Below are 13,503 nucleotides of genomic sequence, written 5' to 3'. Positions count from 1 at the left end.
ACTAGAGGCCAGGGAGTGGTGGTAAATCTTTGTGAGTTCAAGGCCACCCTGGGCTACTAGAGATTGAGTCTGTAGAACTCTCACAAAGGGGATCCCATCCTTTAATCCCAGCACTAGGGAGGTGGAGATATAAGGCGGAGGAGAGAGGAACACAGTGCAGCCCGAGGTTTGGTGGAGACCGATGCATTCTCACCTTCTCCTCAGGAATCACAAGTACTCTTAACTGCTGAGCAGAGCCTCCAGCCCCTACCCTGCTTGCTTGAGGGTCAGTAAACCAACACATAATCAGGAGTAGACTGAGTCTACCTAAAATAGACAAAACAGGAGAGGTAGTTTTTTTTTTTTCATTGATTTGTTGTTGTTTGTTTAGTTTCGAGACAGGCTTTCTCTGTCCTGGAACTCGCTCTGTAGAGCTAGAGCAGGCTAGCCTTGAACACACAGAAATCCGCCGGTGTCTGCCTCCCAGTGTTGGCATTAAAGATGCGTGAGCACAACCACTCGCTGTAGGGGAGGTTAAACATGTAAGATGGCTTTTTTTAAAAAAATATTTATTTATTATGTATACAATGTTCTGTCTGTGTGTATGCCTGCCGGCCAGAAGAGGGCATCAGACCTCATTACAGATGGTTGTGAGCCACCATGTGGTTGCTGGGAATTGAGCTCAGGACCTCTTGGAAGAGCAGGCAATGCTCTTAACCTCTGAGCCATCTCTCCAGCCCAAAATGGCTGTTCTTAAAAAGCACTGAATCTTTGAGAAGGTCTAAGAAGTGTGCCTTTTTCCGGACACGGTGAGTGCCAAGACAGTCAAGGCTACCTAGAGACCGCCTGAAAAACCCACCCCAAACCCAAACAAATAGGAGCTTTATTTTGGGTGCAGGAGTTGCAGTCCTAGATAGCGGTGGTTCGCGTTAGAAATACCAGGAAATAGGACTGTGGAGGCAGAGTCTAGCCTGGGCTACACAATGAAGTCAGTTTAGGGCTTCAAAGTAAGGACAGCCTAAGGCTACAAAGTGAGACCAGTCTGGGCTTAGTGGTGAGGGCAGCCTAAGGCAACATGGTGAGGGCCAACCTAGGCTACGCGGTGAGTGAGGCCAGCCTAAGGCTATGTAGCAAGACCTCCCAAATTACTGGCCTAATTACAAGTCCGTGCACGTGCACCGCACACGAAGATCCCAGCGAGCGACCACAGGCCCTGAGGGCACGGCGCGCGCGATGCAGCGGGCACCCGCGGCGGGAGCGCGCGCCGGCCCGGAGAGGCGCACACAGGAAGCAGGGACGCGAGCAGCGCAGGACGCGCTGACGACCACGCCGGACGTGGTGACGTAGCGCGCAGGCCGCAGCGGGGGGCGGACTCCGGGCCTTTCTTCCCCTTCTGCTTCTCCCCCTCCCCCCTTTTCTCCCTCTCCGGGTTTGGGCCCCCTTCTCTTCCCCTCTCCCCCCTCCTTCCCGAGCCCCTTTCCCCTCCCCCGCCCCGCTCCCCTGCCTCCCCGCCCGGGCCCCGGGGAGACCCCCCCTCCGAGAAGAGCCCGCCCCCAGAAGCGCGCCGCCGCCGCCGGCCGTCGGGGCCGAGCCGCAGCCGAGCGGCCGTGGGCCCGGGCGGCGGGCGGAGACCGGGCGCCCTCCCCGCTCTGGCCCCCGTGAGGTGAGGCCACCTCCGGCCGGGGGGCGGGCGGCGCGCGGGCAGGGGGCGTGGCGGGCGGCGGGCGGGCGGGCCGGGGGTGACGGGGCCGGGCCGCAGCCCCCGGGAAGGGTCGGCCCGCGCGAGCCGGAGAGCGCGCGAAGCTGGGGCCGCGGGGCTCCGGGGAGGGGGCGGCGCCACCTGTGGCCTGGGCTGAGGGCCGGGAGCGCGGCGCCCTTGGCAGCGCCGGAGGGCAACGAGTGTTTCTGGGGGGGTGTCCGCTCGCCTCGGAGCCTCCCGCAGAAGGGGACCTAGAGGTGTTGGAGTTTGTCACTGGACGCAGCTTGGAGTTGGCACATGGCTGGAAGATGTCCTGCAGCTTGAAGAAGTTGGGCCTGTGCTGAGTTCCCAACTCATGCTTTCTCGTAGGGCTAAGCAGTTTTAGACGTTTGTCACCATAAGCCGAGTAGCCAGCCGATTTACTCGAAGTGAATTGTTTTGCATAATTATGACTTTAGTGAATCTCAGTCACCCCCCCCCCAAAAAAAAAGAACTGCACTAAAACCGAAGAGAGAAAAGTGGGAAAATTTAAAATTAAGACCCTAGTTGAAGGAGTGGCCTTGTACGTCCCCCGCTCCAAAGCACTTGAGTCGCAGTCCTAGCTGATGTTTGTAGGCAGCCTGAAGGCTGGGGGATGTGACATGTACCACTTAACATCACACATTCTTAGCATTTTATTGTATTTTTAGATAGTTAAATTAACATGTCAGTCATATGGCGCCTTTTCCAAATGCTTTTTTTCCTACTTCAGTAAAGCCCCATCCCACAGGACTGGGGCATCGGGATAAAGGTTGAAGTACATGTGGAAAGGCCTAAGTTACGCTATTTTACTTCTCTTGTTAGATGTATTTCTCGTCACCAGTAGCTGATTTTCACTGTGATTTCTAGAACAGAGAGCCTTAGCAGAAGGGCTGAAATGTCTGCCAAAGTTACTTTAGGAGTTGAAATTCCAGCAGGGCAGAGGCAGGAGGATGCTTGAGTTCAAGGCCAGCCTGCTGTACAAAGCCAGTTCTAGAACAGGACTGCACACGCGATTGCGATTCGAGTTGTTTTGTGTGCAGTAGATGAGCTGCAGAGCTTCACAGCTTAAAATTTTAAATTGATGAGATAAAGCCAGCTGCAAGGACACAGACCCGCAATCATCCGTTTGGAAACTGAAGACTAGAAGATCAAGAGTTCAGAGTTAGCCTAGTCTACATAAAGAGTTTAGGTCAGCTTGGGGACCCTGTGGGAATAAGCAGACCAAATCAAAAATAAGGCAAAACTTTGCCCAATTAAAGTTGGTAGAAGTAGTATAGACCTGTAATCCCAGCAACAGGGATCCTGAGTTTGAGGCCAACCAAGAGTATAGGATTGAGTTCAAACCTAGCCTTGGTTCTGGCTCAGAAATAACAAATCAGCAACACTAAAAATAAGTAAATAAATGTGATAAAAACAATGTGCCTTGGGCTCAGATTTTGGCTGAGTTGGTGAAGTGCTTGCCTGGTGTGCACAAAGCCCTGGGCATCATTCCTCAGCATTGTGTAAAATCAGGAGGGTATGGTGTGCTCTCCTGTGGTACCTGCACTCTGGAGGTGGAGGCAGGAGGATTAGAAGTTTAGGATTGTCCTCCACTACATATACAATTTGAGTACCCTTTCTAAATTTTTTTTTTAAGTGGAAAGACGTCTGAAAAGGGATGGCTTCCTGTTTCAGAGTAAAACCTGCTTCTTGAAGGCTTTGTCTACTAGTTTTGAGACACAGTCTCACTCTAGCCCAAGGTGGTCTCAGACTCAGCAGTCTTCCTGTTTCAGCCTCGTGAGCACTGGGATTACATTTGTGCACCATGCAGACCATTTTAACAGGGCATTTTTCTCTCAGCCTCTGACAGTAGATCTTCAACCCCAGTCTCCCGTAACTTACACACTTATCTCCTGGTTATTGGTAGATCACTCTAGCACACTTGTACCCGGAGACTCGGCACTTGTTTTGTGTTCTTGGGTCATCTTTCCCTTATGAAACTGCATTGCCTGTCCTCAAGGCACCCTAACGGGGACATTTCCTTAGCTATCTGAATTGCAAAGGATTCGTGTGACTCTTGCTTGTTGCCTGGTTACTTTCTGTAAGTTTTAGTCTTTCCTATTAAAAAACTGCGGGAGGAAAGATTGTCTTTTTTCTTCTATGAATTGCTCTGTCCTCATTTTTGCAATTGGACATGTAGTCAGTGCTTGACAGACTGTTTATTGACTGACTAGGTAAGAGGGCTTCATGGTGCCCAATCTGCCCTGGAACTCCTAGGCTCCATTGATCACCCAGTTTCAGCCTCCCAAACAGCTGGGGCAAGGACCACTGTAACCTGGCTGTATTCTTGAGCTCTTTCTTTGTGGTGAATTTCTGGAATTTTGTAAGATATTCATTGGATGGTAATATTTTTTCCGTCACCTCTTGGGATATTTTCTTTTTGGCAGAGAACAGAAGGGGTTGTGAGATCTTTTGTGTGGCTAGTCTCTGCCTCCGAAGTTCTGGGCTGGGATCAAAGGCGTGCGCCACCACTTCCAGGCTGCTTCATTATTTCTTTTGCTTCTTGGTCACCTTCTCTGAGCTGGCTGGAGTGGCCTGGGTGAGATTGTCTCTGGGGCAGTCCTTGGATACTCTTCAGTTCAGGAAGGCAAAGAGTGAGGTGGAGTTTTGTAGGAACGTGATGGCAAAGGTTTTAGTTTAAATATGTGCCAGGATTTAGCCGGGCGGTGATGGCACACTTCTTTAATCCCGGCACTCAGGAGGCAGAGGCAGGCAGAGCTCTGTGAGTTCAAGGCCAGCCTGGTCTACAGAGAGTTCCAGAACAGCCAGAACCAAACCCTGTCTCAAAACAAAAAACAAAAAACAAAACAAAACAAAAAAACCCCAAAACAAATATTTGCCAGGACATTGAAAGCTGGGATATCCATGAGAGAGCAACCTTGTTTGAGGAGAAAGAACGGGGATCTAGTAAGCATTTGACTAGATGTGGTTCTAATGTTAATGTACAGGTAATAGCAGCTGAAGTGTGCCAGGTAAAAGTTCTACTGGCATATGTCTAGACAATCAGGAGTTCAGAGTTCTCTTTACTTAGTGGGTTCCAGTCTGGCATGGGCTACCTGAGGTGTGCCTGTCTGGGTATGTACACCTGAGTGGAGCCCAGAGGCCTCAGATCTCCCTGGAATTGGGACTATCGGTAGTTGTGAGCTGCCCACTGTGGGTGCTGGGGGCTGAACTCAGGTCTTTGTAAGGTCAGTGCTTGCTCTTAACCACCTAGGCATCTCTTCGGGCCCCACCCTGTTTTGTTTTTGTTGTTTTGAGAAGGTCTTACTGCATAGCCCAGGTCGACCTGGGAAGAGCATCTCCAGCTCCCTTGGTGCTAGATAACAGGTGCCAACCACCACCCTGGCCTATTAGCCATTTTGTTTTACAAGTAATTTTTAATAACTTAGACAAATGGGTAACAGTGTCTTCCAAACTTCTAGTAAGTCTTTCTCTAGCCCCAGAGACACTCAGACATTTCTGTGTCATAGCCAAATAGGTGCTGACAGTGCTTGTGTGCAGGTAGTTTCTGAATGAGCATGCTCCTTACTGTGCCAGCTCTCTTCATGAATGCATACATTTTCAGGAAAAGGTGGAGTTAAAAACCAAAGAGAGGATAAATATGAACCTGGGCACATTTGCCAAGGTGTGTGTGTGGACATTAGAGAACAGCTTTCTGTGTAGTGAGTTCTCTCCACCTTAACATGGGTTCCAGGGACTGAACTCGGCTGTCAGGCTTCTGAGACAAGTGCCATTGCCTCTTGAGCCGTCTCACTGGCTCAGCAAAAGGTAGATTTTTGAGGAAGAAAGGTGTTGTTTTGGTTATGTTGTCCTGGTATGTCCTAAGGAGAGAAGTGTAGCGCGAATTCTAGTTGGTCTGAATAATAAAACCCAGAATCAGATGTAGGGGTTAGTGTTGGAAGATCAGAGGAGCAGAGAGGCCAGCCACTAGAGAGTTCTTACCTCTACCAATGTTCAGACGGAAGGGGCGGTCCTGTCCTCCAGACAGACTCCATCTGTATCTGTCTCCACCAAATCTCAGACTGCACTGGGGCTCCTGTCTCCTCCTGCCTTATATTTTTCTCTCCCCCAGCCATATCACTTCTGTCTCCACCTTCCTGGTGCTGGATTTAAAGGTGTGGGATTCCAAATGCTGTGATCACCTTTGTGTGAGCTCTGTTTCTCTTTTAGTCAAATTCAGTCTCTCTCTCTTTCTCTCTCTTTATCTTTTTTTTTTTTTTTTTTTTTTTTTTTTTGGTTTTTTCGAGACAGGGTTTCTCTGTGGCTTTGGAGCCTGTCCTGGAACTAGCTCTTGTAGACCAGGCTGTTCTCGAACTCACAGAGATCCGCCTGCCTCTGCCTCCCGAGTGCTGGGATTAAAGGCGTGCGCCACCACCGCCCGGCTATCTTTTTGTTTTTCAAGATGGTTTCTCTATAGACCAGGCTGGCCTTGAACTCACAGAGATCCACTTGTCTCTGCCTCCCTAGTACTGGGATTAAAGGCCTGTGCCACCACTGCCTGGTTGAAAGATTCAATTTTGTGTAGCCCAGGGTGGCCTTGAACTAACAGAGATCTGTTTCTGTCTTCTGAGTGCTGGGATTAAAAGTGTGTGCCACCATTGCCTAGCCTCTAGTGGCTTAGTTCTGCACTCTGATCTTCAGGTAAGATTTATTTGTTAAAACATAAACAAAATATCCCTAGAGAGAATTTTGTAGAATTATCTGATTTTTCTTTTAAGATTTTATTTTCTTGATACAGTTCTCTACTATGTAGCTCTGGCTAACTGATACTTTGTAGTCTAGGCTGGCCTGGAACTCACAGAGATCTGCCTGCCTGCCTTTGCCCCCTGAATGCTGAAATTAAAGCCATACACCACCACTCCCAGGCAAAGATTTATTTTATTTTAAAATATGTATATGTGTGCTTATATTTATGTACCAGTTTATGCCCTGTGGAGGCCAGGAGAGGGCATCCTATACCCTGGAGCTGGAATTGCTTGTGGTTGTGAGCCACCAGATATGGGTGCTGGGAACTCAAGTGTCATCAGGCCTGTTGGCAAGGCCCTTACCCTTTGGTTAGTGAGCTTTTCTGTGCTGCTTTTCAGAGATGGGTTAAGAAGGCAGCCATGAGGGCAGCTGCCCTTCTAGTACTCAGAAGGAAGAGCAGGAGGATGAGTAAATCTGAAGCTGCCCTGGACTACAGTGTTGAGTCCCTGTCTCAGAAAATCACAGAGAGAAAGGAGAGTGAGGCTAAGGGACTTTGTCCTTCCGTGGAATGTGTCGCCACCTCAAGCAGGAATCATAGCCAGACTCACGGCTTCAAAATGTGTACATGAGTCCAGTTGGTGAATCTAATTTTAGACCTTCATAGCCAGTGGCCCGAGTATTTTCCTTGAGCTATATCCTTCTCCCCCTCTGTAGAAACACTCACCTGACAGCTTCGTCTGGCTGCTGCTTTAGCAGTGCAGCATTCTGCCTTGCCATCCCAGGGACTCCCAGTCTTTTTTATCAGAAGTGACTTAGTTTTATAATTCAGCACATTTAAGAAATTACTTTTTTATTTAATGTGTATTGGTGTTTTGCCTGCATGTTTGCCTGTGTGAGGGTGTCAGATCTTGGAATTACAGACAGTTGTGAGCTGCCATATGGATGTTGGGAATTGAACCTGGGTCTTCTGGAAGAGCTGAGCCATCTGACTCCTGTAACTCCTATGTGACTTTATTTCTTTTCTTTATAAGCAGGAATGAATTTTTTTTTCTTTCTTTCTTTTTGGTTTTTCGAGACAGGGTTTCTCTGTAGCTTTGGAGCCTGTCCTGGAACTCACTTTTTTTTTTTTTTTTTTTCTAGACAGGGTTTCCCTGTAGTTTCTAGAGCCTGTCCTGGAAGTAGCTCTTGTGGACCAGGCTGGCCTCGAACTCAGAGATCCGCCTGCCTCTGCCTCCCGAGTGCTGGGATTAAAGGTGTGTGCCACCATCCCCCAGTTGAAGATTTTCTTAATTTAGCCTTTGCTTTGAGTTTCCTTGACATAGTCTCCTACACTTAAAGAAAATCAGACAAAATCTGTTAATTTTGGAAATAAGAATGTAGCTCAGATTTGTTTCGAGACGTTCTCTCTGTGTAGCTCTGACTAGCCTTGGTTCTTCTGCCTCAGCCTCCTGGGTGCTGGGATTTTAGGACTGTGTGCTGCTGTATCTGGCTAGTTCTAATATAATATATAGAAGAAGCGGTTTTATCTTCATTAACTGATTTTGTGGTGCCAATTTTGGTATATTGGTATGTTTTATATCATACCACTTTTGCTACAACTTGTTATTTATTGTGTGTGTAAGACACATGTGTGGAGTGTGTGTGCATGGTTGTGTTTGGAGGTAGAGAGTGACAGGGAGGGCTGGTCACCATCGTCCCTTATGTGGGTTCTGGGAACACAACTCACATTGTCAAATGCATTTACCTGCTACATCATCTTGCTGGTCCCCATTATTGCTATTTTTGAGACAGCTTATCATGTAGCTCAGATTAACCTCAAATTTGCTATGTAGCCAAGGATAACCTGCAAATTCTGATCATCCTGCATCTGCTTCTCAAGTAATGAGGTTGTAGCATGTGTTACTAGGGCCTTGAACCCAGGACTTGAAGCATGCTATGCCAGCTGAACTATATCCCCAGACCTGAAATTTATTGTTAGTAATAATCAAAAACTTTATTTCATAATCTTCAAAGCACCTTTGTCTTTGTAAAACGTTTGATTAGGGCAAGCAAATTAGCCCAACAGGTAAAGTCTGAGAACCTGAGTTTGATTCCTGGAATCCACCTAATTGTAGGTACAAAAAGCTGACTTCATGGAATTGTTTCCCCCAACACAATAGATTTTTTTTTAAAAAAGCATCCCCCCCCCAAAAAAAAAAAACCAACCTCAAATGAGCCTTAGTGTTGTACCAGTGTCTGTGTTAAAAAGTTTAAGTTTGGGCTGCCTGTTACACACCTTTAATGCCAGCAATGGATGGCCATACCACCCTGAATGTGCCTGATCTTGTCTGATCTAGGCCTGGTTAGTACTTGGAAGGGAGACAGTGCGTTTCTTTAAAGCAAACTCACTATTCTGCCACGTGGTAGTGGCGCACACCTTTAATCCCAGCACTTGGGAGGCAGAGGCAGGTGGATCTCTGGTTTCAAGGCCAGCCTGGTCTACAGAGTGAGTTCCAGGACAGCCAAGGCTGCACAGAGATTTGGAAAGAGAGAGAGAGAGAGGGAGGAAGGGAAGGAGGGAGCGAGGGAGAGAGAGAGAGAGAGAGAGAGAGAGAGAGGAGAGAGAGAACGAGAACAGTCAGGGTGACACAGAGAAACCCTGTTTTAAACCTCCACGCCCAAATATATATAAATAATCCTCTCATGGAAATTTGTTCTTACTCTTGAGTAAGAACCAACTAGCTGTATAAGTCAAAAACTTGGATATTAAAAGTGTGAGTCATTTATTTATTTATGTATTTATGTTTGTTTGTTTATTTATTTATTTATTATGTACACAGTGTTCAGCCTCCATGCCTGCAGGCCAGAAGAGGGAACCAGATCTCATTGCAGATGGTTGTGAGCCACCATGTGGTTGCTGGGAATTGAACTCAGGACCTCTGGAATAGCAATCCGTGTTCTTAACCTCTGAGCCATCTCTCCGGCCCCTCTTTTATATTCTTTAATATCTAACTATCATGAAAGTTTTATGTGGACACATATCCATAATATTTTCAGTTTTTCCATTTCTCCATTATCATTTCCACTTGTAAATTTAGCTCAGGAGATCACCAGCTCTCGTCTGAACAGCTGTGATGACGTTTGGTTGGCATTCCTATTGTGGTCTTGCTCCTTCCAGTCTGTACAGAAGTGATGGGAATTGGGAAGGAGATCCCAGAAGGAGCCAGGAGATGGTGCTAGAATTAGTAGATTGTTCATATGTGGGAAGAAAGGCAGATTAAGGGTTCTCAACCTTCTTAATGCTATTCTTCCTGTTGTGGTGACCCCAACCATAAAATTATTTTTATTAGCTGGATGGTGATGGCACACACCTTTAATCCCAGAGGTAGATCAATCTCTATGAGTTCAAGGCTAGCTGGTCTACAGAGTTAATTCCAGGACAGCCAGGGCTGTAATGAGAAACTCTGTCTCTAAAAACAAAACTTATTTTCATTGATACTTTATAATTTTGCTACTGTTATGAATTGTAATTTAAATATCTTATGTCAGGAACTCTGAATTTAACCAGGCTGGCATTGAACTCCAGAGATTCTCTGCCTCTGCCTCCCAAATGCTAGAATTAAAGGTGCACGACCCCACACCTGTCCTACTTTCTTGTCAGGCTGGCCTGGAACTTGATGTGTAGCTGAGTTTTGACCTTGAATTCTAGATCCTCCTGCATTTGCTTCTGGAATGCTGGGATTATAGGCATGTGCTACCACCAGTTCTTTTATGTAGTGCAAAGGAGCAGCCTGAGCTACTGCAATAGCCAGACGTGGTGCTTACATGGTGAAATTCAGTTCGGTCAGGTGAATGTGAATGATTGGATAGGAGATAGCAATATAGCTCAGTTGGTACAGGTTAGCCTCGCCTGTTATATTTATAGCTCTTATTTATTCATTTATATGTTTCTCTTTTAATAGAACTTCACTTTGTAAGCTGGCTATTTTACAATTTACGATTCTTGTTTTTATTTATTTATTTATTTATTTATTTATTATGTATATAGTGTCCTGTGTGCATGTATTCCTGTAGGCCAGAAGAGGACACCATATCTCATTACAGATGGTTGTGAGACACCCTACAGTTGCTGGGAATTGAATTCAGGACCTCTGGAAGAGCAGCCAGTGCTCTTAACCTCTGAACCATCTCTACAGCCTGGTTCTTGTTTTCTTCAATAACCTTTTGTTGTTTTGAGACAGGATTTTATATAGTAGCCCATATTGCCCTCAGACTGACTGTGTAATAGGGAATGACTGCAAATCCCTCAGCCTCCTGCCACTGCCTCCAAGTACTGAAATAACAAGTCCCTTTTATGCAGTGTTCTTGGCATCCATTGATGAGTCTTATTTGAAACTTTCATTAAAATTGGTGATTTCAAGATGTTGATTTTCAGATTGTCTCATTCCCTTTACATTTACTAATTTACTTCTCTGTTTTGTTTTGGAGAGTACTATAGTTGATATTTTTCTTTTGTTTTCTTATTGTGTGTGTAGTATATGGATGTGTATGCAAATGTATATGTGAGAGACTGTGCCTAAAAATAACTAGTGCCAATGGTTACACACTCAAGGTTTTCCTCTGGGCCTCCATACACATATGCACACGTGTATATGTACAACTCCACCAAATACACACACATAAGCACACACACATTGGTGCATACAGACACTATTTCCATCCTAAAATCAGTAATTTGTAGTCCCTAGTTGTCAGTGTTAAAAGTACCTAACAGTATTGACTATTAAAAATAAAATAACATTTGGAGCTGAAGAGATGGTTTAGCAGTTAAGAGTGAGCACCCTTGTAAGACTACACATAACAGCCTGTAACTCCAGCCCCAGGTGATCGAACTTAACAGTGAGCATGAGAGTACTTTGCCTACCACAGACACCACTAACACTCTTGTTCACATACACACATAATTAAAAATAAAATGAAAAACTCTTTAAAAGAACAGTAAAATTTGGCCAGCAAAATAGTTCAGTAGGTAAAGGAACTTGTTGACATGTCCAGTAACCTGTGTTTAGTCCCTGAAATTTACATGGTGGAAGGAAAGGGCCAACTCTTCCACGTTATTCTCCAAATATTATTCTTCAAATATTATTCATGCCAGGGTGTGTGTCTCTATAAATACATAAACTGTAAACCTGGTTTAAGAATAAGAATGTAAATTATTCTCAGTTTGGTTAGTGGGAGCTTCGGAGGAGGGATGCTCTGTTCTTTCGGCACTCACCATTGGGATTTCAGTACTCCGCTGCTTTGTCCTTCACTTGCCCCAGGCCTGGAGTTAACCCCTTGTGAAAGAACCCTGACTCCTCTAGTGGGGAGTAGGACCTTCACAGGGAGATTGCTTCTTATTCCTGATTGTCTGCCTGTTCTTACTGTTCTCATTTGATCAGCTGGTTTTGTTTTGATGGGGTGGGGAGGGTGAATTGCAGAGCTGTGGATTCCCAGATGTACGTAAGCAATGAAGTATCCAAACTAAATTACTCCATAGGAGTAGGTGAATTGCAGACAACTGATGACTTGGGGAAGAGGCTGGCCCTGGAGTGGGTCCCCCCTAAGTGGCATTTGGTCATGGTGTTTTATAACAGCCACAGAAAAGTAACCAGTATACCCCTGTGTTGGTGGTGACACATAAAGGTAAAAACAAATCTTACTCTTTTTTCTGAGGCAGAGTTTCTTTGTATAGCTCTGGCTGTCCAGTGTTGAAGTTACAGATACCATTTTCTTTTGAGTTTTATTTTATTTTTATTTTATGTGTATGGGTGTTTCACTTACATGTATGTCTGCACCACTTGTATACCTGGTACTACGAAGTCCAGAAGAGAACATTAGATGGTTGTATGCTACCGTGTGGTTTCTGGGAACAAACCTGGGTCCTCTGGAATAGCAGCCAGTGCTATTAGCAGACATATAGCCTGTGCTGATCTGGAAGTCCTGATCTTCCTGCCTCAGCCTCCCAAGTGCTGGGTGTGGGCCACATCACCTGACTCGGTATTTTATTTAACACGATTACTAACCTGTCCGTTGATTATAAGGCATGTGTATTTCTTCCCTTTTATGTGGTTGGCTGTTAACATTATGAAAGAAATTAGCTGCCTGGCAACATAAAAACACAGATATTAAAGTGAATCGCATATCTTCCAACTATTTCTCTTGCTTGGCTAAATTTAGAACTCTATAGAGCTTCTGTAGAATTGAAATCTCTGAGGATTTTATAGTTAATAGACAGTGCTCAACTTTTCAGAGAAAGAAAGACTACAGGCGCCTTCACAATGATTCTTGTGCTGTTATCCACATCACTTAACCAAGACACAGAGGCCAGTGAAAGTCAGAACTGTTCTGAGATTTCATTTCACTGCCGTGCTTCTGAAAGCTTCCTAGGTCCTGGGCTCAGTGTGGTAAAAGATTCTTTCTTCTCCTCAGGTGAATCACCAGCGGCTACCACTGTCCTTCCTTGGGGTCGCAAAGTCCTACTGGATACAGTTACTTCACTTGGATGGATGAGCCAGCATCTCTGTGCTAGAAGTCAGGTGAGCATTACACTGGGGCCTTATGGGTAAAGTTTATGATGCTTGCATTATTTTGTGAGCTTAGACTAAAGTTAATAGATAGTTGGAGCAGAAATTTTGTGTGTACACATAGCTAGCTGTTCATGAGTGTAGAGATCTATGTGTGTGCCATGTCAGCATAAGGCAGCTAAGAGTGAGCACTTTGAGTAAACAACTGTAGTTAAATAGAATTTAAAATAGAATACAGTATTACTTATAGTAAATATGTTTAACACATCATTTGGTAGTAGAAAAAGTAATTCTATTACTGCATAGTAAGAAATTCTGGGAATATTTGAAAGTATAAAAATTTATAAACTGAGGAGAAAGATTAATATAAATAGAATGTTGTGTTACTGAGATCCTAAATTTATACATATGATGAAATGTAAAAAAAATTAAAAATAAGATCCTTTTTTTCTTTTCTTTCTCTTTTTTTCTTTTGGTTTTTTGAGATAGGGTTTTTTTTGTAGCTTTGTAGCCTGTTCTGGAACTTGCTCTGTA

General features: G+C 45.2%; 1 protein-coding gene across 19 annotated transcripts in view; it reads left to right on the top strand.

Annotated features, from left to right (window-relative positions):
* The first annotated feature begins 1,544 nt into the window (after positions 1-1,544).
* Positions 1,545-13,503, top strand: part of R3hdm2 (R3H domain containing 2) — a 116,521-nt gene continuing 104,562 nt past the window's right edge. For all 19 annotated transcript variants that reach the window (XM_038314987.1, XM_038314984.1, XM_038314986.1 and 16 more), the window contains exons 1-2: positions 1,545-1,642; positions 12,875-12,981. The gene's annotated coding sequence lies outside the window, so the exon portion shown is untranslated. The remainder of the gene's footprint in view (positions 1,643-12,874; positions 12,982-13,503) is intronic.

This window comes from Arvicola amphibius, chromosome 17, assembly GCF_903992535.2.
Source record: "Arvicola amphibius chromosome 17, mArvAmp1.2, whole genome shotgun sequence".
Taxonomy (NCBI): Eukaryota; Metazoa; Chordata; class Mammalia; order Rodentia; family Cricetidae; genus Arvicola; species Arvicola amphibius.
The sequence above is the reverse complement of the archived record's forward strand: the minus strand, read 5'-3'. Positions and strand labels throughout refer to the sequence as shown.